This window comes from Bombus pyrosoma, linkage group LG13, assembly GCF_014825855.1.
Source record: "Bombus pyrosoma isolate SC7728 linkage group LG13, ASM1482585v1, whole genome shotgun sequence".
In the NCBI taxonomy this organism is placed as follows: domain Eukaryota; kingdom Metazoa; phylum Arthropoda; class Insecta; order Hymenoptera; family Apidae; genus Bombus; species Bombus pyrosoma.
Window position 1 is genome coordinate 9,387,175 of NC_057782.1, and position 27,979 is coordinate 9,415,153.

At 40.0% G+C, this 27,979-nt stretch overlaps 1 protein-coding gene across 8 annotated transcripts in view; it reads left to right on the forward strand.

Moving 5' to 3' along the window:
• The window catches only part of LOC122574302 (putative polypeptide N-acetylgalactosaminyltransferase 9), a 295,412-nt gene that overhangs the window by 163,822 nt on the left and 103,611 nt on the right, over nt 1–27,979 (forward strand). For all 8 annotated transcript variants that reach the window (XM_043741736.1, XM_043741737.1, XM_043741730.1 and 5 more), the window contains one exon: nt 14,094–14,191. The gene's annotated coding sequence lies outside the window, so the exon portion shown is untranslated. The remainder of the gene's footprint in view (nt 1–14,093; nt 14,192–27,979) is intronic.

Here is a 27,979-nt window from a genome sequence, read left to right on the forward strand (position 1 = left end):
TCGTTAAGTTACACAGGCGATATCATGCAATATTCATGATCGAAGGAAAATTGTTGGAAGTGTCTGAAACGGTTGAAGGCTTACGGCTATTCAAATAAATTCATTGCTAGGTAAGACGTTTAATATTGATGAGTTTCGAGCCGAGGTGTACCGAGGGTGTATCTGAATGGGTTGATCAGAGGTTAGAGTGTGCGTGTGCATTGTGGTGCGAACAGAAATCAATGTGAAAATCCTTCTCTCTATTTTATTCGGAGAATTTAGTAATGAAACATTATAAATAAGGAGAGATCAGTATCGTTCAGTTTGCCGAGATATTACGAAGAATTTGAGTTAATGTAATTGCAGTGAAACAAGTATGATCTTACATAGATTTTATCTTGAATGAAAGATTATCCTTAAATCTATCGGCCTTATCGTACGTATTTAATTTAAACTCAATTTTCGCCCGTCAAAAAGTTATCGCTCTATGGTTATTGCCGATTCTGATAAGTTATTAAATTAATGAATTAGATAAGCGTCAAAACCGAGCGAACTCTTTTAATATTCGTAATTAATGACGAACGCGATAAATGGATTTTTTCGTTATAGAAAAGAAACGGTTTTTAATTATTCAATTACGTAATTCCACGATGAAATACTTGTTAAAGCGAAGCGTGGGACTGTATGATTTTGATGCCTGCTTCGTTATATGTACATACATTATTCGTTGCCGTACGCAGTCAATATAAATTCATATTTGATTGGAACGTAGTATGAACATACGATACTCAATTTCCTTTTATCTACCACTTCCATTGTCTGCAATATTACATTAACTTTCCTGGATCATCGAAAACCTTACTAATTGGCCAATTGTTAAATTATTTTACAGGCAATCCAAGTATTGATCTAGTTATAAGTTATAAGTCGTGAATTATAAGTACTTCCTACTTTGAAACTAATACTCTTCTTAATTACGTTTTGGGCACGAGTGTAGTTACCTCCATCTTTTACGCTTGTTTCTTCTATTAATCCACCACTATTAATCTCTTGACCTCCTTCTAAATTAGCGAAATCATCAGTTATAGCATCTCATAAGTAATGCAAGTAACGACCTATTTTCTATCCTAAAATTCATTTCCAATTTTACTTCGTAATACGATAGATAAACGTTCAAACCGTGACATATATCCGTTTGAAACGATCAAATCTTTCTTCACGAACCGAGGCAGAACGCGTCAAACATTTACAAACACGTCGATTCTAATTGTACTTGGTCGCTCGTTTTCTCTCTTCCAAGGCCCAGTGTTATGAATTTTCTGCTTCGAGCTACGATGACGTTCATTCCATCCCTGTGACCACCGTCACGACTGCAAAGTCGGTCGAAATAAAACGAGAAACATTCCTCGTGAGAAACATTGATTTGCTCGCTTTCCATCTAACGGAGAAGAAAGCGCGAAGCTCACGGGGAACGTGACTCGGTCAACGTTCTGTAGATTTAAAATTTTTATGCGTCGTTTCCTTTATTGGATCAGCTTGCTCGTTTACCTCCGGAAAGTTGGGAATTGTGCGATCGAACACTGGCGACCGGGCATTTCTCCGCGATTAGTGATTTGTCACGAGTCTATGAGGAAGTTGGTGTAATTTGAGATATAGTAGGTAGACTTTTAAGGGTCGCGTATTTTATTGTTATTTGTCATCGTTATTAAAGAAAAGTAGCCAAAAGTAGCAGTGGAATATCATTTTGTTTTTCGAATCTCATTCCAACAAGATTGATAACAACGAGAAAAAGATTCTTACGGCTGGTCGATCAATTTAAGCCTTTAATTTTTATTTTTATGACGCAGTAAACTACGATTTCTTCTCAATGACACCGACGTATTTAATTTCAAAAGAAACATAGTAATCTCATGGAACATTATAGCGCCATTTAGTATTTTATGTGTCATTAGTATGTCAAACATAATCCACGTGGAATCAAGAGGTCGTCGATTTAATTGATTTTGCATGTCGGGGAAATCGTGGTCGTACGCCGACACTGGATGACCCATGCACTGGATGCACGGTTAAACGGAAAAATCGACGCTTCGCGCTTTTAAGTACTTTCTACATGTAAAAGGGATAGGTAAAACATGACATCGATTTACATATTAAAATTTTTATTTGAGAAAATTTGATTATCCGGAATTTTATGAATTTATCAGTTAATGTACATTTACCTGGAATTTTCTCTTTTCAAAACTATTTTCGCAAATTAGCCAGTTTACATCCGACACGCCAGAAACCTTCAAGTGCATGCAATTACATCGTTCGCTTGGAAATTTCGCGTTTGATCTCGAAACGTAGTACGTCAGGAGAGCGGGCAGATCCGAGTCCTTTAAAACACGAATCCGTTCTCTACTACCTGCATCGACGAGCGGTTGCTATTTCTCGTCTCCTTTGAATCACGCGCTCCTTCTCGTTTATGGCACTCATAAACGCGAGGAACAGCCTGTAAATTTATCGCTCGAATGTTTTGACGAGCTCATAAACGTTCAATAACTTATGCTCGATTTATTGATTCAGCTTTAAAATACTCGATTAAAAGACCGTTATGATGTCCCGTCTGTAATTCAAATTTTCCACGGCATAATAATAGACTATAGGCTATTATTAGACATAGTATTATCTATAGTCTATTACAGACTAGGTAGAACGTAATCTGTCTTTCCAGTCTTAGAACAAGCTGGAGATTTTGGAAGATAGAAGAAGAGTATCGAGCGTTGAACATCGAAGGATGAAAGGAGTTTCAAATTTTATGGATCTCTAGATAGAAGAACATAAGTCTAGTTAATAGCTTCGGTTAATCTTCCTATGCAACTTCTTGAGAATTGCGTAACTTCAAGTACGTTAAAAATTGTAATTATCTGTTGCTCTTTATCTCCGATTATCTCGAGATAGTCAACGACTAGAAACTTGCTGCGGAAAGACCGGTATATTTTCAACGCGAGAAACAAAACGAATTAAGGTTCGCTACTACGAAGGAAAGCAACCGCGGGAAAGGGGGCGGGGGTACAAATCGCCGATGCAAATTTTACCCTTGGGCCGGCTGAAGTTACCTTCTCTGCTTTATTCAGCAGGGTCATCTGTCTTTCCTTCCCTTGATAATTCTATCTTTCTCTAATTTGGACAGACGATTGGACTGCCGTGGTGAATTCTCTAGGTTCCTTGGTGTTCGCAAACGTAGACGGATGATCCTAGCTACATAGATGCGAAACGAGTACCCTAACTTCGAATACCAATCGATATCATTTAGGTTTTCTTTCTCTCGTTGTTTTATCAGTTGTATTTATTTATAGTTAATTGCGTTCTGGTCATCTATGATTTTCGATGTTTACACGCGGTTTGGTTTAACGACAGCTGCGCTTGTTTACAGAGTCTATTTGTTCACAGATTGCTTGCATTGGTCGCGATGAGTTAACAGCGTAAATTTCGAATATGCCAAATACTTTAGCATTTGAGATTTGTGAAAAGATTGCTGTCGATTAAAATATCACGAAACGTATTATGGAAGAACTTTCCATAGGAAAGGAAAAGTTACATTCTATCGTTTACTCTGATTTTTTTTTGTAATTTTCCTAGACAATTTAAAGTCTCGCTGATTCGTCTTGCTACGTATGTCGTATCATCCAGCAACAATTAGTTGGATAATACTTAGTTGGTCAGTGTCTTTGTCCTTTCGTTTGATTATCGATCCTGAAGAGCTAAAGCTTTGAAACAGAAAAGGGACGATGGTGATTAACGACGTCCAGAAACGTCGCTAGTCGCCTATGCGTGTTCCCGTTATGATACTGGACCTCGTTAATCACCGTGTCTCCCGAAAACTTGTTTAAAATAGAAATTTTCATTAGCAGCGTTTCCTCGAAACTGTACCCTTCCTTTTGCTGTAGTTTTTCGCTTTTCTTTTACACAAAATTCTTAGAACCCTTGCTACATCCACGAGCTCTTATCTTTTGTTCCAGTTCAGTCGTTTTAAATCGATGGATTGGTATTCGGTCCCCCTTCTTACGTCGCTATGATCGAGCATTAATCAAGCAGCATTTTGGAAGTTTTATCTTTTCCCCTGTGATGTAGGTCATCATTCATTTACGCTTCAGCTCCATTATAATTTTTCAGCTTTACCGTCAATTTATGGTCCCGAGTCAAAATAAAATTGTTTGGTCGTCGACGCATAGCGTAGTTTGTCTCGCGATCTTCGATATGAAATCGATCTTTGTCATTCTGGAGAGACTTTCCTAAGGCAATTTCTAGTTCTAATACATCTTTTTCGAATTATTGCATTTTATGCAGCACGTAACGACTTGAAAATTTTACTCTCAGTGTACACGGTACTACGTACGGCGGTTTCGTATTGCTTATCGACGACAATCCCATATTTAACTACCGCGCATTAATGAGACACAGAATTGGTCGTATAATTAGGATCTTATTCTTGAATTTGATCGGAGACGAATAAAGCTTGTTAATATTAGTAGGTGGTAAAGTATTCTCGTATACTCTACCGTTTTGTCGAATCTTTCGTTGACATTTTACCGAAATATAGGTCACAGCGATAAAGACTCGACACATTCAATTAGCACTGTGAAATTTCGTCGGATGTTGGAACTGAGATTTCACCAAAATGTCAGAACAGTCGGAACGTAAATTCAAAATTCGTCGCGATATCAGATTGTCTGCGTATCGTGGAGACTGGCGGCGCGGTCGAAAGAGGGTTGGTAACGCGACAGTGTAGTCGTACGAACGCCAGAAACGCCGCGGAAACAATGAAGAGACGAGGCTATGTAAAGAGACGATGTTGCAACGGCCGCTTAGCACAGAGACAATGAAGTTTATGCGGTGCCGAGTGCCGTTATCTTATGACGACGCGGGGGATTAAGTTTCAAGCACCGACGGAGCTTGCACTTCTCGCCTGCTTATGGCGAATGCTCAGAAGCGTATTCGTATCCCAGAGTAATTCTCAGTTCACCCTCCGTTTCCTCTTCGTGGATTGTCGCGACGATAAGAGCCGATGTACAGCAACTCGCCGCTACCTGCGTTTCGATTTCAATTTCCCGTTGTAGTTAGAAAATTGATTTGAATTGCGAATGTGCTGGATTTTTCGGTAGTCTAACTCTTTATCCGATGCAGACCGAAAAGAGAACGCTCCTTCGCTTAGAATGCAGATATTGTACGATGCCACTGTATTCTCAGAAATTGTGTCAAAATACCAAACATTATTTTCTATTTCACTGACTTATTTATTATTGCGAACGTTTATGAAGTTATGAGAAATTATTTTATAGGAAAATTTCTACTTCTGTGTCTACAGCGAACGAAGAACATCGTATTATTATTTTATTATCAGATACAGTAGCTATTGTCCTATTTGAGATTTTTCGTAATCAAATCTACCTCTAACGTGTAACATCTTTGAACGATATTTAGTATGATAACTCTGTTATCGCGTGTACATGCATGTTCTTCGTTCATAATCGATACGATTTACGTCCGAATGATGCGAACTTGATGAACACCGTACCACCTCGGAACGCAACAGAGTGCAGGTTGAATCGAGTTCCCGGGACGGGCGTATAAAAAGTTGTTGGACGTTAATGGCTCGGTAAAGATTACGGGGCGGGTAGACAGCTCGTGGCGGGAGGCAAAGGACAGAGTGCCGTTATTCTACGCGTCGTGATGCACCGATACCACGGGCTGTTCGTCTACTATCCCGTCAGGGGAGCCAAGTTTTCGCTGAATTATGCATGATCCCTCTTCCTCGTCCTCCATGATAACCGGCGACTAGCCCAGCCGCCTCTTACGCCACACTTTATTTAATAATAACGACACTTTCGTTCCACCTCGTCCCTTATCGGCGTTCCGTCGTTTCGACGAAAGTATATCTGTGTAACACCGCGTTTACCGGGTCTCTCGTAAGAAGTTTAAAGGCTATAGCCCGCGAAATTCTTCGAGTGGTCCGTGAGTAGAGTATGGATTTTTATGCAAACTCATACTTCTGCGAATGTAATTGAAAATGTAGAACCGCAGTAGGATGAACGCGAAACATTGGCGCAAAGTGCAAGTGTGAAGCGCAAGTGTAAAGCGCGAGTGTAATGTGCAAGTGCAAAGTACAAGCGCGAAGCGCAATAGCTACGCGATTGTTTCTGGAAAACCAATCTCATAACGCTCGGTAGAAAATTATTTTACCCGCGCATCGAGCATTATGGCAAGCGCTATACGTTGGATACTTTATATGCCGTTTCATATTATGCGCATTTTGTGCGCAATTTCGCACTTTGAATTTATTCAAACGAAAGATTAAAAAATGTTTGCCAATGCTGTAACTTACTGTATCTCTAGTACGAGGTAATTCGTTCGTTGGAGAATTGTTTAGGCGTTTGAAGAAATAATCATTGGTAAGTGGAAGGTTGGAGCAATGAGATAAAATTTAATATTCTAATTCGGCCTGCCTATTCGTCTGAAATAACGAAGAGGCCATGTACATCCATTTCGGCTGCTGCGTGTCGCTTAACTCGTGCGAAGCCCATTTGTTCATTTTCTTTACTTTTCCTATTTGCATCAAGTGAATAATGGTAGGTGGCCTACTTTCATTTTAAACGCTACTTCTCGCGCTCTTTACTCGCGAATTACTCTCGGTAATACGCTCTCGCCACTATTTTCAAAGGTTTCATTTTTACTGCGAATTTGTTTCAATTAAGATATCTTTAAAAGAAAAATAAAAGGCTATCGGGAAAAATATCACGTCACTTTGAAAAGGCACAGACAAGTCAGATTATTAACAAGGAAATTGGAATATCGAGCGTTCTGCGAACTGGTTGCAAAGAAATCCTATCAGTAGTTCTGTTCGACTTCGACATTGTATAAACTAAAAATTTAAAACCTAATTGCGCGGCAGAGAAGGCAGGCCTTCAACGGAAGTTGAATCCTCATCTCTATCTCCGGCCAAGGGAAACTCTTTACAATACTGGTTAAAAAGCTTCCTTTGACTGCGATGCGCATCGCATCGTAAGAATTAAGGCCGAGAGCACGCAAAAGATGGCGTGAAAAGCGAATGGCGTGTTCCTCGCTGACCGATCGTTTATTTAAAAATAGATGAAATTGAGGGCAAATCGATGCGCCTGTTTTTAAGTTCCAGTTATAATTAATATCCGCACAAACTAAAAAAGTCACTTGTCAAAGAAAAGAGATTATTAAATTTCAGTATGTGAAAATTTAACTATTTTAGATATTTCACAATTTTCAAATTTATTAATTATCTTTCTTTTACCGAATATCTTGTCGTAGTTTCGCACGATCAATCGTATTGTGCATTCGTCGTTCACCTCGTGAATTTTAATTTTTCTCACCCGTTCACTCAGGGAAACGTCTTTCGTACTTTTCATACTCTAACTTTTTAATTGCCCGTATTTCGTACGGTCGATCGAGATGAATCGGAATGCGAAACGATGGTTGTCGAAAAAATGCAGTTGCTACGGTTCTCTGGTTGAATTTACAAGCGGGATTAGCCTAATGGGTTAACCATGTAAACGCAGATTCGAGAAACGGGGGAGGAAGATCGACGATGGATCGAACGTGTCGTGTTCTAGTAGACTCGAGCGTATATCTTTCGTCGTTAGGCATAAAAGATGGTTCTCAGCTTTGGGCCAGGGTCAATAGCGCGTGGATAGTCGATACGCGATTTTTTATGAAATCGTATGGATAAATCTAGTGGTTATTCGTTTTACGCAATTCAATCGACCAGTGGGATATTACAGAGTATGATAACTACTTTTGCAGAATAAAATCATTTTCTGTCGCATATAATCATTTTTCGGAAGAGAAAGAAAATATCGTATGGTACTTTTGCGAGTACAGAGAAGTTTGGAATATTTATAAACGAAAAGATCGACGCTGAAATCACTTGTTTAGACGATCAACGAGATTAGACGTCGGAAATTTTAAATAAATAATTTTATCAAACATCGGAAGAAGATTTCGATAATTAAAACGTGGGGGAAGCTTCTATTTTACTAAACCGGGTCTAATTTGCCGATTTTCAATTTCGAATGACGACAAATAACGGTGTGGTATTGCGGTTAAAGTACCTACTTGTACGGAAATTACATTGGATAGGTATCAAACGAATCGGCTTTTTGCATGCAAATATCCAAACAGCTAGTGCAATGTTAATAATGCAGCCGAAATAAACGTCAAGAGCTGGTAATTTACGTTCGAGTTTGATTAAGAGATCCGTTCGTTTGCTCTTTCACGGCGTTGTTCGCCGCTTGTAAATGCGTTCGATCAGCGAACGTGTAATTCCATGTCGCAAGAGAGCAAGGGAAAAAAAGAAGTGAAAGATTCGAAGAGAGCCGTGTTTGTTTTAAGTTTCTCCTTCTCCTTCTTCGATTTATGATCGTTTCTTAAGCGACGATTGGAAAAATCGCTTTGTCCGTCGAGTTAGTGTAAATGTCAACGAACCAAAGGTCTCTGTTGTGTAATTTGCAAGCAGAATTTAACGATTTGAATCATGTGGACGAGTAAACGTAAAAGGCAGTGCAACGGTTACGTAAAGGTAGACAAAGTAATTGCAAGTATGAACGTGTTCCTCGGTACTTATTGCCTGCGAATAATCGATGGATATTTCTCACAGCAGAAGCGATAGGCACGCTTTGTAAATCTATTATGTTGTTAAGAAATGTATTGAGTGGTGCGATTAACATTACTTCTTGTATCTTTATATTCTTTGAAATTGATTGGGATTCGAGGAGAATTCGAATATGAAATAACCTAACCACGCGTAAAATCCGAAAGGATCCCATTTGCTTAAAAAAAAAAATGCTGCAATCCGCTCGGCAAAACCAATCTTTCAAACCTCCATAAACACATTTCATCGAGGATATCCGTCAGAACCTCGGCAATATTTTTCCTCGCCAGAAAATCCGTCAAATACCCCATCGAAATCAAAACCTGCTCTCGCAGTCGTGAAAAAATAATTCCGTTTCGTTCGTATGGACTCTCCCCCCTCTTATTCTCCTCCCACCTTTAAAAAGTCACAGTCAAGATTTCTCCATCGGGCAAAGTACCGATGAACTCGCAAATAGTATTAGCGAAATCACTTGGAAAGAGCGCGGAAGGGGATTTTCCACGGTCGATCTCTTTCGTTCGAGGTTTCTTTCGGAACGAATTCGAACGTTTGTAGCAGACTCGTCGGCTCTCGACTTCTAGAGCCTAGCGCTATGGATCGAGGCCAATAAAATGCAGATAGTTAATCCTTAGCTTTCACCTTTGCCCTTTCGTGCCTGAGTTTCTCGATCGAAATTTATCTGAAAGCGTCTCCGAATGGACACGGAAAAGCTGGAGAAGGGAAAAAGCTAGGCTGTACACCGTTAGCGCGGAAACGTTTTGGCCGGTCGAGGGTCGGCCACCGAATACAACGACTGCCGGTTCCGCCGTTAATCGGTTTGATTCGCAGCGATGAATGCGCCGCAACGACAAATTGCTAGGATCACGTTCGAACGCCGTCACGCTCCGCAAAATCCGCTTTGAAACGCGCGCCCGCGATCCACCAGGCAAAAGAGAATTGCGGTGTATCAGGTTGAAAGGAAGAGTGAGAAGCGTTCAGGTTTAAAAAAAAAAAAACCATGCAGAGCGGCGAGACGGGGGAGAAAAATCGACAAACAACCGCGTGACATCGATGGCGCGCGGAATTCGACTCATTTTTGACAAACTATTTTGCCTCGCTATTTCTCTCGCCGTCCTTTTTTTCATTGTCTTTTCTCGCCTGTCTTGCTTCTGTCTCCTTTTCTATTTTTTTTCTTTTTTTTTTTGTATTTTTTCTGATTTGGAATTGGTTGGCCGAAGCATTGGAGTGGGACCTTTTCTCCGTGTTCGTAATTACAATTGCAACTATGGTGGGTTTGAATGTCGCAGTTTGAGGGAATTGGATTTTTTCGTGTATTTAAATAAATAAAAAAAAAAAGAGAGAAAAAACGTTCTGGATGAATAAAAATTTTATTTGATGGAAGAAAACTGATCAAATTTATTGATAATAGGATTTAGCTTCCAAATAAATACTTGCGCATTTCTAATTCGAAGGATTTCCAGAAAATTATGTGAAGTTCGATAATTGTATATTCCCCTGTAATACTCGACACTATGTAATTTCTTTTATCTGTCGAATCGCATTCTCTAAAATCTTGCGTATCGTACTCGCGTCTCCACTGAAAACCCAAAATTTCCAATAGGGTCGAAAATTCACTTTTGGATACATTTCACCGCGATGCCGCGCGTTTGCTACACAGATCCCAAGCAAACAGAATTGTAATGGAAAATGAAGAATTTTTTATTTTACGCGGCCTGTCTAGCGCGCGCACAAAGCCTTATAGTTCCCCTTTGAAATTTCACGTGCGACTTCCCTCCACGTGCAAAAGAAACGTCGGCAAAAAAAGTATGGCCCGCGTATGTGTAATTCAGTCGCAACGAATGCTTGTAACGATTCCAAGGGCCGGATAGAATAACCGGCCTCGTTCCTGTGTTACCTCATGCGCGAACACCGTGTAACGCGACACGACGCTGTTTTAAGAAGTTGTGTTTTCCAAGGACCGTTTTCTTGCTTGATACACCGGTTGTTCGTTGTTCGCATTAACGGCTATAACGCTATCGCTTACAGACGCATTAACGTAGCGGCATTGTTCGGTGAATCCGTAGGTTTCTTCGCTTCTTCGTGTGTTTTCAAGCTCCTCCGTGCTGTCTTGGGATTTTTATCGGTCTACAACGATCTTCGAAAGCGTTGGTCTTTCCTGAAAGCTTTTGGGAAAGGAAACTTTGGGAATCGCGGGGAGAAAGTTAAGACGCGAGACGTCTCGGATTTCCAAGTTTTCGGATTTTTCAACGAATCACTTCTAAGGAATTGTTTTTTCTTTTTTTTGCAACACGTGATTTTTTTAGACTCTAACATTTTCTTCTTCTCTTTACAAAGAACCTCTATCGTTTGTGTTGGATCTATTCTGGTTTCCGTAATACTCGCAGATTTGTTTAAAGAGAAGTAGCGAGAACTGACGGTAGTTTAAAATTCCGAACGTATTTTCATTTGAATCAACTGGTTAAATTGAGAGATCGTGGCCTTTTCATTTTTTGATTATCAAAGATTTTACGTTTGTTTTACTGTTTTCATTAATTGTGCAAACGTCGCTGAAGTATCAATTTCATTTGCTTGGAGATAATTACTAATGTGTAAAATTTCGCGGTATCATATTTCATGCAACGCAGATCGATCGGTTCTATAGATACATTTTTTACATCGAGTGAATTCGGTTGCAACAGTTATACTCCGGTTTCCTTGAATAATTTATTTCACACATGAAAAAAAGAAACAAGTATTGGATTGGTGTCTAACAAAACTATTCTCTCTTTCGGTCAAATTTCGATGCGTACAGAATTTTCACACATTCAACAGTTTTTTTATTTCGTAGTAAGCGAACAAAGAGATTTGTTTTCGCTATTCAGGTTCGTATCAATTTTTTCTTCTAACAAAAGTTCTACTTAAAAATGCTGGATAAATACGCGCAATGAAATTGACGAAAGAGAGTGGGATTTAGGAACTGACAATTTATATTTGGTCGAATGTAGATCAATCTTCGTAAACAGCGAAATTTACATCGTCATTAGAAGCCATGACACGTTATAATTAGCATTTCTCTTCGTCTCGGCGCGAAGAACAAAAACCAAACACGTGATCTTGCGTTCACAACTTACCTTCACTTTCTAACTTATTGCTCGCCTTCTATCTGCTAATTTACATACTTCTCGCGTTACACCAACACGGTACATCGTCGATGCATCCCAGTAAGCTTTAGTGCATTAGCAACGCAATGGAGAAAGGAGAACCGTTCTCGTTTCCGCCTTGTTATGACGTTGAACACGGGCTCGCCTCTCCAATACGACGCCGCGATCGTTTCCTTCCAGTCGAGTATTTCTGATGCCACTTTTATCGCCGAACATTCGACTACTTGAACTACTTGAACTAACGTAAGGTGTTCGGTTTGCCAGGAAGGTTGCCATATTCCTCCAGGTCAGAAACCTCGGCAACCTTATCTTTCTTACAATAATTTGTTACAATATGACTCAAAATTACCTTTTGGAAATACCAAGTTCATAACATGTCAAAAATAGCCTTCCAGGCGATCGTGCTGTAAGCTTTCCCGATGAAAGCTTCGCATAGTTGTTTGAACGATATATTTCGAAGGTAAAAAGAATATATTCCAATATTAAACAAAATACGTAAGATTAAGTATACGTATATGTAATAATCTAGTTGTAACGAAAGTATGAACGCGAAAGAGACTGGAAGTCGTTTCTTCATCGAGAATGTAGCCTCTAGTCGTATCTCCGCCCTCTATCAATACTGTAATCACCCTGAATCTCGGTCAATTACTCAAAACTCGCGCCTCGCATCGACATTCACCTCGTCACTGCTATTTCCTCCTCTTTCCTGCGATCGAACAGCTTGCATCGGCGTGAAATTATAAGCGAGCTCGTGCACATGCATTGTACACGATGCCACGCGAAACTGCCGTTACGTTGGTCGTACTCGAAGAATGAGACTCGGTTGTTCCATTCTTCGTTATGCGAGCGAAGAAACTGCAGAAACGTCGAGCACTGGGCGAAATCAAGAAGGTCACGCCGCTAGCCGGAATTACTTCCGTACGATCATAATTCCCGTAGACGTACGTACATCCTCTTTCTCTCATCACCCTTTCTCCTCGTCCTATGGCTTTCACGTTGTTACACCGCGAAGCTCGGTCAGAGTTTCGGGTTTTCACTGGCTTCGTCGTCCAACGACGTTTAATATCCGTACGCTGGATTCAAAAGCCTCTTTTCCGGCAGCTGAGCAGCAGACACCATTGTTCAGCCACGCTCCACCTAAAGTCCCTTTTCCCCCGTGAGAGAGTTATTTATACGCTTAAAAATTAATCCGCCACGTTAAAAGTCGTGCTTTCGTTTACAGGGCTGCTTTCTCGCGATCTAGGCTAGTCGGCTACGTGGATGCTGTGTGTTATTTTCGGGGATGAATTGGGTTCCGTCGTTGAGCTTTCCTTAAGGAATCGAGGGCGAATAGAGTGCCTGGAATAGTGTACCTAGCTTGTTTGCTAGCTTGTCGCTGTTTTCGTACACAAAATTTGTTTTACGTACACGGAGGTACCAAGCGGAGGTAGTTTCGTGCAGCGTCGACAACTCCAAGGTCCTTTTATCCTAACATAGTCAACTTTTAAGAAAATGATTCGTAGTATAAACGGAACTTGATAAAAATGATGAAAGTTGGTTCTCCGAAATGGTGGCGATGAGCATCGGTAAGTCGGAGAAAGAAGAATATCGTAGGAAAACAACAAATTTTTTCTTTCCTTTATATACGCGTTTAACGTTGCTTCGGCAGTGCAGGCGATTAGAAACGTAGCACAGTTAACAGTTCACAGTTTCAGATACAGCGTTGTAGATCCGAGGAATTGAAAAAGCTTCGGTAGACTTTGGCTAGAACCCAACAATTTGGTTATATCGTTAGGCAGTTTAGGGATTTTCAAACGAAAAATTGTCCACGTGTCTGAAACGATTTTTCTGTATTTATGCGGTTCTTCTGTCGAGAATGGTTATTGGAATGGGGAAGTTGTAAAGTGTTCGTGCGTAGCATAAACGATCGCCATTCAAGATTAAACGTACATGCTCGCGAACGCAAGATTACAGGATATTGCTGCGTATTCCGTAGGCGAGTTACGCCGCCAGATATTTTATCTATGATAATTTATGACCGTTTAAATCTTAGAAATGAAATAGCGTTGGACGTTTTATGATTTTATCGCGCTACGAGTGTGGATAAGGATGCTTTATTTTCGGATCTAAGCGGTTCGTTTCTGACAACATCCATCTGTCGGCTGTTATAGCTACACGAATGTGTTATATTATATCCCGTGATTTATGACTGATATTATTATACATGTTTTCTTATACCATACTGTTAATTTATAGATATCATAGATTTTCTATTTAGTTAAGCATAAACAAATGTATTACATTAGTACAACGAATTGTATTCCTTGCTGTTCCAGGATAAGGTGTTGTTCAGTGGGAGTTTACGAGACAATACTTTTCACTTAAGCAAGGATTTACCAAACAACCGCTGTGTGATTTTCTATAAGCAGTATCGGTGAGTGAATTTAAGTAGCAAAAAAAGTATAATTCTCTCCTATTTTCCGGGCTTTTATTTTACACGCTCTTATATTTTTCTTTTGTCGTTAAATCTAAAGAAAAAAGAACCGCAAAGTAAGGGAAACCAATGATCCGTTAATTATTCCATGATTAATCGCTAACAATTTCTTCCACTTACGTTACATCAAATAATACCAAAGTCTCGATGCATCGTTCTAATGCAAAGTATCGATACCCGCTTACTTCCAAACCATTTACCATTTCTCTCGTTTCAATGAATCAAATAATCAGTCCATTAATTCGCACGTGACCGGGTCGAGTAATGTCCATCGTGCTCGTTGGTTCCACGGCTGATAGAATCGTCCTGGCTCCCAGCAAGGAGCACGGACGGTTGAACGAAGGGGTGGCCTGATAACAAAACTCGTCTGGATGAGGGATATTAATGCTCGCGCGAAGACGGCTTTAATAAGTCCGCGACGTAATGAAAACCATTCATATAAAAGTTTCCTGCGCGAGGTGACGCTTTAATTGAACGCAGCCACGAAGAGGTCTCGGCGTCCCTCCATCCCCGAGGCTTCCTCTTTCTTGTGCCGAGCTGTAACAAGATGTCAGAGATTACCCTGGCTCGCTTTCCCTCTGCCACCGCCACTCTGCCTCTTTTCCTCTTTTCGACTTTTCTTTTCTCCGACGAATCCACCGGTTTTATCTTTCTCGTAGAAGTTTCCACGCGTTCTCTCCCTTTTCTCTTCGTTCTTACCTTCGGGTAGGCGACTTTCATTAAAAATTTTCTGTTGGTCGAGCCGATGGAGCCGTTTCCTCTGGAACGTTTCAATTGATATCGAGCCTACCATTCAGTCGGGAACAAAGGGTAAGAGAATCGCGGCCGGGGATGGGCCGACTTCATCGGCAAAATTGGGTTTTTCTTCTTCGAACAGCCAGAGCCCAGGCTATTAAAAAGGATCCTGCCTTTCAGATTGGAGGTGTAAATGCGGGTTTGATGGGAAATTGTTGATGGCCGAACAGCGACAATGAGAATGTTCGAGCGAAGCGTGCTTGCTGGTTTCAGGCTGGAAATAGGATGGCTATTATTGTAGATGGCTATATATATATAGCCACGATGGTTCTTTCAATTGATTGACAGTGTGTACAAAGTTATCGAAGATAACTTTCTTTTTTATCCAAAGTGTGATTACGAAACTTTCCTTTTTTTAATTACACGATTTTTTTATCAATTACTTGATAATATGCTTAAAAGTAATGTGTACTGAAAAGAACGCGAAATATCCATCCATTTTGATTTTTGGAATGGAACAAGTATTCGATCACTTTTCAAGAGATTAAAGAATGTGGAACGCTTTTTCATGAAATATTTCCACATATGTATTTCAACATATTTTTGCGAGATTAAATATTCTCTCTAACTTGACAGCTCTTTTATATTCTTGACTCGATTTGCTTGACAATTTCGTCCGGTTTATGTTTCGATGTTCCTGTCAAAAGTAATCTTGGTACGTAGAGCGGAATTTAAACGTGATATTCCGCGGTAAGCGTCAGTTTTCACTTCTCGTCGACAACATTTTCGCTGTTTAATTTCAGCATGGTCAAAAGTGACGGGCTTTAAGGAAGAAGAAAAATCCGCGAGACTTTTTCGCGAATATGTCCGTCTTTCGCACCTCGCGATGCTTTTACTTTCTGCTTCCATTCCCTGTTTTCTTCTTGCTACGTTTCTCGTATCTTTATCAACTTTTTACGAGTATCCTCTGCCCGCTTGTTTCCATAAACGGGGTTTGCCGATTTGTTACCGTTCCGGTACTTCTCAGCGTCTTTTGTTTCCTGCTTTTTATCCTCGATTTTGGTCTTTCTTTCCTGGGAAATTTATCTAAGAGATAAATAGAAAACTTTGCGAGATTCGAGCGATACATTTAATTTAAATTTCATTTATTAAAACGATAATAAATATTTAAAGAGTTGTTTCGTTTGGGAAAGAAATATAATTTCTGGTTCGTGTCAATCTTAACTTGTATAAAATTATTTTATTATTATCCCGAGTAATAAAATTCATATTTAAACACTTGATAAATGATCGTACAAATGTTGACGAAAAATATGATCTAATAAATAATTGCAAAATTAACGCAACGATAAAATATATTTTAAAAGGTCTTAGGGAGAACGGAACATCGAACGATGCAACGAGTATCGTTTCTTCGAGTGATTTTCGCGCTCGATGTTAGAAATAGTGGCCGTCGTGATGGTTCTTGTAGTTTCCTGGCTTGAGTTGATTAAGTTTTCACGATCGTTCCGCTGTCAATAATTAAATACTTGGATTTGTATAAACTTGACTGGTGCATTGGTAATCATTTGCACTTTAACGCTTGCGGTGCATTCGTGTGTACATTCCGATAGTCCCCGTAGTCAGTCGTATGTCTCGTCGTTGTTTCCCGTGATATGTACATGAAACGCCCACCATACGGAATATTAGTATTTGTCGACAACACGTGCTACCACCAATGGGACATTCGGTAACTTGCGTGTCCGTGTGTGATACGTTCGAAATTAACGAAGCATCGACTCGTGTTGATTTCTTTACTAGCGCCTCGTTTCGGAATAACGCACAACGTTCTTTACAAGGCTACGTTATATTATTAATATTAATAATATAATATGTAGTAATAAAAGAAAATTTTGTTCAAACGAGATCTCGGTTTTGGTAAAATTGGATTCGAAGCAGGACACTCTATCGACGGTTATAGGTTCGATTTTTTTCGGGAACGAATCCTCAAAAGCAAAACTTTTATTCTGCGGTTATTTGTAGAACACTTGTTCGTAGAACATCCCGTTGTGGTACAGTTATACGAACTATAGTTAACAAAGTACATATATACATTTGCAAACTCGATTCTTTCGAAAACGAGACTCGAAACGAAAAGCTTTTACTCTACGCTTTCTACTTATGTTTGCTTTAAAATACCATCGTATCCAATAGTAATACCATTATACAGTCTATAGTTATCGAAGTGTACGCGTGCTCGATGAATTTTCAAACTCAATTTCCTGCGCTATCCCCCTGAAAACAGACTTTGAATCGAAAAAAAACTTTGGCCTCCTCCTTATTATTATTATATAGAATAATCTGCTTTACATCAGTCGCACAGAAACAGCCTGTATATAAAATTCTCATGGAATTATTCTCGTGTTATAAAAAAAAAAAAAATCTTAGCGTATTTCAACCCTGAAAAAGCCAGCGCTCCTGGACAGGTGGCGAAGCGTTACGCGGTTGCGTTCTCGCGGATACGTTACAAACAAAGGAGTTACAGCGAGAAATATGAAAAAGAAAAAGAAAAAAGAAAAAGGAACGAGTTGACTCTGCCGTTGCAACAAGATTAAACGCATAGTAGTCCGTATGTGCGCCTTCTTTCATCATTACCGACCAAGGGTTAATTAAATTCTTGCCATGTATTTCATTAAAATGTCGAATAACAAACGCTGACGGTTTCGTGCGTGCCCAAGCAACTTTTTACCGGTAAACGAAATTTTCTGTAACGAGAGGAAAATTTCCGCGAAGGTTTGCGTACGGACAGAAGGGGGATGCCGTGTTACGAGGATGACGTGACTTTCCGCCTGTTTTTTCGGACTCGGATGTTCCGTGCATCCTCAACCGTGTTTATTCGTTTAGCTTTGTCGGTTGAAACGGGTGCGAGATTTTAATCGGGCTTTCTGTAACCTCGCACGTAATTCTACTTCGTCCTTTTTAATTAGGAGAATGAAAATGGTTAATTGGGAGGTTTTCTGAGTTACCGTTACGGAAGCTCGTGTTTCGCGGAGTTAAGCTACTTCATATTTATTTTGTGAACGTTCGTATGAAGTAATAGCGGCATAATTTAGCGCATTAGTTTACCGTAATGAATTCATCGGTCTGCTTTAGCGTACGGTGTTACATGAAGTGTATTCTAAACTGCATAAAAATTACCTTTTCAATTATTCGTTTATTTCAGATTATCAAGCAAAGTTCTGAACTACGAGTTTTGAGAAAGACGGCGTCTTTTCCAACAAACTTCTCCAAATTTATTTCGTAAAGAAACGTTCGAATTTATATTAACCAGTTGGTGAAATGTAAAGTTTCTTAATTACCAGAGTTTAAGAAAATGTAAGAAGAGGTAATATTTCTTGTATTTGTACTGTAATTGCGGCACTGTGAATTCCTCGTGTAACATTAACTCTTCTTAAGTTCGTTTAACTGTTGAGCCGTTTGTTGGATTTGGAATTCCATAAAGCTAAAACAGTCTCTTCTTCAAGTTTCCAAGGTTCGGTAACTTGGAGCATTAATAGCTTCATTTACGAAGAATCCCCGGCTGATGAAATTGCTGTTGTCTTAAGGGTATAGTTAAATATTTGTTAATGATTAAATAGCCTCCTACGTTATTACGTTGAAAGCTCATTTGCTCGCAGTCTGAATAACGACCAGAGATATCAGTCTATTAAAGCTTTCTCCGTTTTTACTAAAAGTAATTCAATTTTCTTAATAGCCGTTTACGTCGTGCAATACCTCCTTTACGTAGAAATTAATCTATTATCATAGAGAAATGAAAATATTTATAAATACGGTATCGCGAGCCTCGTATGAATAAGAGTAGAAATCTAAAATATGAATTGAATACGAAGATCACAAGAAAAGAACGAGATAACGTTAATTGCTCCATGGATGTTCACGGTGTTGATTCGCGTTATTTCCCTGTCACCATAGCCGATTGCAGCCTGGCTTATCTAAATAGCGCATCGTTCCCCCATGGACGTAGCATGACTCCCGGAAGGGCCGTGTTTCTCCTCGCATGAAACATCATTATCGCGGCCAGGAAAATTCTCCGGCTCATATAGAATCAGTTAACATTGGCAGCCGTATTATTCTTTCGCTGCTGGCCATATATCTCGGACCGATGCGCACCAATGCAGAAGAGAAGGCATTCGACCGTGGTTCTCACGGCTGAAGATGTACCTTTTACCAATGGTTTTTGATGTGATTTATGTACATTTCGTTTGGTACGAAACGATCTATGAATTAGAGAAATAAGATGAATAATTTATTGCCAGCCGAAAACTGAGTGCTTAAAATCAATAGTATCGATACTTGTTTATTCTCAATTATGGAGTCCGATGTTACTCTCGCCGGAAGCTAATCACACACGGTTGAATCATGATATTATGAACGAAAGGATATGTACAGTATATCAGTATAAATCCGTGTGAAATATAGTTTATAATAATTATTATTATCATCGTTAAAAATTTTGTGGCTTGAACGAATCTGATTGTTTGTGGTTTATACTACTTTCCCTTTCGTATCTCGTAAACGGAGATGAATCTATGTATAGGGAACGTAACATTCTTTGCTCGAAACATCCTCTCTAACAAGTTGCTAAAGTTTGTCGGTTGAGGTTTGAAACACCCTGTAGAAGACTATCCGGAAAAATTAGCTTAATTTTGAAATCTTCTCCGCTGCTCCACATGCAGAGAAGTTTGCCATTGCACACAATGATCCTCCTTCTTCTCGTATCACGTACGTATCACGTATCTCGTTTGCTTCAGTTTCGCACGAAGCATTCCATTCTTTGCACTTGAAAGAAACGCTCTGTATATAACTACACTATCGAAAACAATCTGCGGAAACGATACTGCTGCTGTACTTCCTCCATCGAATAGTCGGTAGTAACCCAAAAGTGTCTCGTCTCTTTGGTAACGAGGATCCAAGAAAACTTGGCCAAAGCAGCCGGAAACTTCTTACGAACCTCAAACGAACCATAATCTTGTCCACCATCTCTCTGTCCAACTCGTCGCGATCAGGACATTTCCGCGAGGTTACATACTTTTCCGAAACGTTGACCGAATTTCCGAAAAAGTTTCCCAGTAGAAATCGTCGAAGCGACGACGTCGATGAAACGCGCTGCAACCAGGCGGAAATGGAGAAAAGTTGCGCCAACTGCAGATCCCGGTTCGTGTGCCGTTTCTGGTATCTCGTGTTTATTCGAAAAGTTTCCCAACTTTATGCAAATGCAACGCCCGACAACGCGGAGGAACGGCCACGAGGACTGGCGCGCTTCGTTACCGGGAATCGAGTCGAGTATTCCCTAACCCTTTTCTCTATCCTTCTCTCGCTTTTTCTCACTTACTCGAGGGTACACTTGCAATCTCCATTGTTTCGCGAAGGAAACAGGGGCCTGGGACGTGCTGAAACTTCTTCGGCATACTTTCCGCCGGATTAATTAATTGCCTCTTCCGCTTTACTTGCCCTGCAGTCGTTTTCAAGGGCTCTCTCAAGCTATTCGTCGACGGGGGTGAGTCGCGAATCAGCTTGGAAAAAGAACGGATCAGCCTAGACCAAGTTCGTTTTCGTTTCTTTTCTTTTACGCAAATTTCGTTCGCCTTCTTTCTGTCCCTCTCGCTCGCTCTCGTTGCTTGTTTCTTTTTCAATTGCTCCATGGAAGCAGGATGGATAACGTTTTAGCTTCAACATTCGCGTAATAACGTCTTACGAGAGGGAAAACGCGATAAATCGCTACTCACCCCATGCTTGGGGAAAGTTTAATCGAACCGAACGATCGAAAGTATCGCGGAACTTGGATTTTCGGGTATTAGCGCTTGCGTTAATTAAGCGGAAAATTGAATCGTGTCGCGTCCCAGGATAATTACGTCGGTATGAATTGCTACGAATGCCGAGGGGAATTTGTTTCCGATTGTTTGCGGAGATTTCGATTCCCAGGGCAATTTCAGAACAATTCTTTTCGAGTAGGAAGCCGGTACTTATGGGAACACTGTTCTTTGTTTGCTCGAACCGTATTTAAAACCGTGAATTTTGTAGCATCGACGATCGTTGGCTTATTAAACATCGATTGAATTTATTTGGCGAATATATTTTTCCGTTTTGTTGACAATGTGACTCGTTTGCAAAAATTTTATTGTGTCATGAAGTTGTTAACGAGCTAATTTCCCGTTTACATATTTTTCGATGTGAAATTTATTTTCCAATTGTATGCATTTGAAATTCAGTTGGACCGACCGTTTTTGACGAACAAACTCTTCTTTATTAACCTTTTGTCGTTTTTACCGTTTTAAGCCATTCGAAACGTTTTAATCACGAGATTCGACGATGAAAAGAATTGTATATGAATTTTCATATACAATTTTCGAATCGTGGAAAATCGAAGGAAATCTTTTGACGTTCGCGTTGTCCATATTTTAACCAGAGGTTTATAGCATTTTGTTATTGTTATTTCTGTCTACGTGTTAATTTATGAAATTGCTTGGTATTCATATAGGCGTTCATATTAATAGAATATGTGACGTGACAGCGGAAATAGTAATTTGAAATGGAAAGCAAAAATTAGTACGCATCGTCAGCGTGATCCTTGATTAGCAGAAAAGCATTCTTTCATGGGAATGAATTTCTATAGGTCGCATCCTCCGACATCCTTTTTGTTTCATTCCATAAATAGCTATGAGAGTCTGTCTGGCATATGGAACGGCCAGACTACTGCGCAAAGTGCAGTCTGTAGAATAGTACAATGTAACCAGCGAGGTGTAACTCCTAGTGAGACGAATATTGCTCGTTTGGACTGGTTTCGTTTCCACTATTTTTGCCTCCTCCACCTCCTGCACCATTATCCTTCCGGGATTCAACAAAAAATCAAAATAAAAGGAACTACTTTGCATCGAACCAACCTAAGTCATTGTAATGGAACAATGGACGAATAAAAAAGAAACTTTGTAAGCAACAACTGTAATAGAAGGTAGAATATCGATCCGAAATTTTAATTAATATTCTTCTCTTGTTATTTTTTTATTATCATCGATAAGCAACGAGCTTTAATAGCAAGCAAAGTCTGCATTAATTATTTGCACTCGTTAATCTGTTATCCGTATCATTTTCAATTAGAGATATTTATCACGTGTACAATTAAAATCGATCGATAACGCATTTAAATTGCTTTTTCTCTATTCTACCTGTTTATTCTTTAATACGAGTGCGAATAATTCGCAAGAAATATATTTGTCTTTCTCCGTATGCTTGTTCAATGAACTTCTATCCTTCAGCGAAGAAATTTAGATTTCACGTCGATTTAATTCGCCTTTCACGGTTTTTAAATTAAGAATAATTCGAATTAAAAATTACTTTCAATAATAATTATCATTTATTAATTTATTTTGATCGATATTCGCGATAAGAATATCCGAAGACCATCTTTCGCAAGAAATTTCCAAATCTCGAAAGTTCCTGAAGATAAAAGGAATAAATTATTTTCATTTCTATGACAAGCGTTTGAAGGGAAGAGAACATTTTCTTTTTTAAATCGTCGGCTGCTCTCGTTGTGGATTCGATCGTAGTATCTTAGATATTTTACAGTATATCGCTGGTACGGTAACGTTGCTCCGGAAATATTCTGTTTACTCTGGCGAATGCATGCGCATGGAACAGGGAATCGGATATTCTCAGAGTTTTTCCTCGCCGACATAAGCTGCATAAACCCGATGAGACTTTTGTTTACACGACATCGTCCCTGTATCGATGTCGAGAACGTCGTTTTAACATATGCTACGACTTTTACCTATGGAAATGGAAGCGGCTTGATACCAGCTTAAAATGTCACTTGTTTCTTTCCTTTCACCGATAAAAATCCGCAATTTCCGATACAAATTTCCACCAATATTCCCTTACGCGAATTTCATGCAAATCATTTGTCCTTTTTTCCTGAACGATACGTTTGAAACACAGATCAACTCCGAACATAGTGAACTTTACGAAGCATTCTAATTGGCCATTCCAAAACTCTCGTGGCTAAAACACAGCCGTTCCACGATTAGCCACATGGTTCCCGGTTACGTGCGGTGCGTATTCAAGTATCGATGTAACCCTAGTCCTCGGCGCGTGTTCTCACCGTTCTGAAACATACCGAGCTCTGACAACCGCCATATGAAATTATGCCGTGTTCCGTGTGCCGTGTGCGGTGCACGTTCGTCTCTGTAAACGGCTGCTTTATCCGCTCTTCTCCGTTTTTCTTGCTCGCGGCACGTCAGCGCAACAATGCGCGCGCGTGCATCCAACCGGAAGCTGCAACAGAGGAGAGCGTATCCAGAAGCAGCGGGATACGGTCCATGCCACGTCTGTCGTATCTCGTGGACGTCTCCTTTTCCTCCAACTTGGACACAGATTTATACTCGTGTCGTTTCGTTGGACGCGACCGGAATACACTCGCAATTGATCCGCGCTTTTCATTATACTTGGTCACGATATCGCTCAAAGATTCGCGCACGGATTAATTGTGCTGTGACATCAGAAGTGTAATTCTTTTGGATTATAAAGCAAATCGCAAGGATTAAGAAGAAAAATATACAAGTTGTCGCTAGATCATGGATATTCATGCAAATTTATATTTTATTATTACAAAGACTACTAAAATACAAAAAGAAATGGAATCTAAGTTGAGGTCTTTTTCACTTACTAAATATTCCAACAGGTAATACATTTTCGCGCATTCCATGCTTTTCCGCATTTCCAAATTTCCGCAAAATGCATAAAGATGCAATCTAATTTGCGTTTTATGTTCCCATTGCGTTTAGATGGGCTTGTAGCGTCTTATTATACGACCACGTTTTATTCTCGATAATCTTACGATAATACTATTCTTGATAATCTATAAACCGTTTCAATCAATGGAAATCAAAAGACACCCAAAAGGGTAGTTAATTGCCGGGCTATCAGAGCTTATCACGAACCAAGCACAAGCTTCCCTCTCTATTCTCACCCCTTGTTTCTCGTTCCTCTCTCTTTGTTCACCATTGTCGCTGACGTGACAATCCAAACAACCGTAACTCGTTCAAGATAACACAACGAACACTCGTGATTCTCGCGCAGTATGCGCATTACCAAATGCCCACTCGTCTCGAGTCCGCTTCTCGAAAAAACACGCGAGCGAATTAAAGCGACGAACACGAAGAGGGTGGGACAAAGACTTGCGTCGCTTAAAACGAGAGCTCGACGCCGCACGGAGACACGTGACGTAATACTAGTTTAACGCGCGGCGCGAGCACGTAGAAAAGAGAAACTCGACATAGTTTCAACGAGTTGAATTCGGTTTTACCCCGTGCAACGACGAGAGGAAGCGAGAGTTTACGCGGAGATGGCGGAATTCGCGCGCAGTTTCCGGCCCGCAAAGTGACCGAAGTCGAGTGCAGGGCAAAGCCGGCTGAGTGCAAGAACGTCGCGGAATATTTGGCGACTTGGAGTGCAGTTTAGGAACTCGAGTCAGCTCAGTTCTCGCGAACTGCTTCCGCCAACTAGAGCATCGCGTATGTACGTTTGACGAATTCGAGTGGATGCTTCGTTGAACTTATCTTGTCTTCGATTCATCTCTTTTCTGTTCTCGTTTCGGTTACGAGATACTTACTTTTGGCTTATTAAGTGGAATTAAGCTTCGAATGTTTCTATTGACATTCCGCCGTAGATTGGTATTAATTTTCGGAGGTAGAGGAATGATCTGTGGACAGACGCGTTATTTTTCAGGCGGGTTTTATTTGCTAGATTTTATTATCAAAAATACGTCGAATAATAAATATTTCGAAGAATTATTCCCGGCTTGCAGTTAGTTTTGCTTGCATTTTCTCATCTAATTCAATCTACCGTAGAGCTTTGGTAACTAGGAGAATCGTAGCAGCATTCAGAGTCAATTTTGTAGATAGCCTGGGTAAAGCCATTTCAAAAATTTCTTCCCTCTTTTTCGAATTATGCTTTGATGTTTTATTAGGGACGGGCTGATTCATATTCCTATTGATCTGTTTATACGATCCGGCGGTACAGAAGCCAACAGTTTTTACAACGACAACATCCTTGAATTAATATTCATATCGGTGGATTTAAAAAATGAAACGCCCGCCGTTAGCATAATTTTTATACCAATCTTGTACCGTGTCAATTAATAGAATGATGAAGTAGATGGAAAGAATAATGTAAATACGAAATAATTCTTTTGCGAAGTTAAAACTAATATGAAACAATGTAGGAGACTCTTCTTTGACGACGACGTTTTGATAATATTTTGTTGCGATAATTATTGCGATAATTATTGCGATAATTCCTCGAGAAAGTTCATTACTAGAACGGATGTAAAGTAGATAAGAGGCTTACGGACTTTCGCTTGTTCTACTTCGTTGTTCGCCCCTGTTATCAGAATTACTTTGTTTTCTTGACGCCGTTATCGTTCTCGTTTACCGTTGTGTATCAGAGATTTCTGAAAATTTTCTGCAGAAAGAGATTCGCGATAAGGTGAATCGTAGTGGTTCTCAACCTCTCGTTAAGTACGCGTAGAATCAAAAGTAAAATTCAAAGATCTTAATATATTAGCAAGAAAAATATATATAGTGTGCAAGTATATAAATTACATTTTACCACAATTTTAGTAAGCATCCATTTGTTTCCTTTTGGATTATTTCTTGTTACTTTTGAACGTGTTCGAACAGAATAAAAGATTAAAATGTACACGAGATAGAATCAAGTTAATGGAACGAACAAAATGTTTAATTTCGCGATGGTATCGAATGCAATGCATTTTTTTTTCGATCGCCGAGGCAAATTCGAGCGACGATCGACAGCGAAACAGCCGTCGTAAATTCGACGAATTCGATTTCGCGTTCGAATCACGTTTGGGACCGTGGTTGTCTCGCGAGTAATCAAAACGGTTGACGTTGAGCCAACGAAGAGCAGTCCCAGCGCGATTCTTACCCGATTCCTCGTATTTTTCGTCCGATCGTCAGGTGTCGTGGCTATCAAATTCTTCCCATGGAACACAATTTTGTTTCGCATCGAATATCTCGTTCGTTCCCTCCTCGACGCGGCGTCACGTTCGCGAAATTACCACGACGACCTCTCTGATGGAAAAGAAACGCCGTGAGAAGCCTGTGGGGAGGCGAGGCTTTTCAATTCCGTTACGAATCATTGGTTGAAAGTGGGTGCTTGGAGTTTGAGGCTTTAAGAAATGGACGAAGGTTTTACTGGCTAGGAACTTTCATGGGGTGAGTTTGGTGGCTGATGTGTTTTAAGTTCGATGCTTTTGCTAGATCCATTTATATTATTTGCTATAAATGTACAGTGTCTAGAAAAAGTATTTGCACATATCTTATCTTCCAATGAGCTTTTCTTATGAGGTTCTAAGTTTCATTTTCATAGGATACAAATTTTGTTAGTCTCATGAAAGTATTACTAGATGGTACGAAACTTAATAGACTTGTATCTAATTAATATTCGTACAAACTAAATGAAATGCTCGAAAACGCTTTATTGAAGAGTTATAAGCTTTCAGAAGTTTTTAATAATCGTTTCGACAGTTACAACAAATGTTCGAAATTTCTTTTTTCTGCAAGAATGCAGGATTCCGTTCGTCGATCTCTTTCCAATATTCCTGCTGCTGTAGAAACAGTAGTAAGTTGATCTTCTGTTCATTTTCACAAACCAAGAACAACTTTCCCTGGAATCTTCCAATGCTTATAACTAGGCCATGGATGTTCATGAAATTATATATATTTATGAATAATTAAAGAAATGGAATCTAAACAGAGATTTGTTGCGTTTACTAAATATCACAGCTATGCTAACACATATAATTATTACACACGGTCTGTAGATTTTTGGATTCTTAAATCCCTCAGAACTGCATAAATATCCGCAGTCTACTTGTGACTCCTCAATAAAGCATTTTCGGGCATAAATTTACTTGATCTCATTAACACGAAGTATAAGTTTTGTCCCGATCTTTTCGGACACTCGGGTGGCTCAGAAAAATAGTCACGTAGGCTAAAAATGTTCATCGGTGGCTTGAATTTATTTTCATGAAACATTCTCGCTTTATTCTTCAGTAATATGATCGAAACAAAGGTCAGTAAAGAACCACCACTCGGTTCAATCCGAAAGCGCATTCTGAAGTAAAACGCAAATGTTCTCGCTTGATTTCCCAATTTCCACCGATATCGCGAGGTTGGAAATGACGTTAATTACACTGATCCAATAAATGTAGCAGGTGCATCCTTTGATAGGCGAAATTTCGTCCGTGAGGGCACGTTTCATCGCGATGTGTACGTTCTCTCCTTTGCCAGTCGGCGTTCACGCCACGGTGCGCGGCGTTAATTCGACGAAAATTCATTAGCGTCGTCTCTCGGAGGAGGTTCGCGTCGACGGCCTGTGAAATCGAGCTCGAATCGTCCCGCGGGTGAAGATTCGATTAACCGCGTCGTGTCGTCATCGTCGCGGCCGCAGACAGCCCGGCGATGCTCTCCATCGCCTCTCGTGAAGCAGTCGTCGCACCTTGGCGAAACTTTCCAAGTCGAAGTCGCCGTTTCTCTCTTTCCGGCGTCTGCTCGCCGCTAATTTCGCTCGTTACGGCACAATGTTTACCCACCTCGTTCCATGGGATTTCCCTCTGACCGTTACCGTGTAAATGAGATTTCAGAGGCGCGCGCGTTGATTGCGGAATTTGTAGAGGTTTTTCGACGTACGGGTTTTTGATGATCGATGTTTGATTCGCTAATTTTTTATTACGAGACTAGGATTGGTTTCGAGGAAGGTTTGCGTTTAAGAGGATGGTAAACTCGTTAGGAGGTAATTAATTCCTGAATTTCGGAGATATTCTTGACGATCGATGTTTGATTCGTTAATTTTTTCATCACAGTGTTGCAGATATTTTAGAGCAGAGCGATTTTTGCAAAAATTTTGTGGCAGAGTAAAAGCTTGTTACTAAGCGTGGAAGAA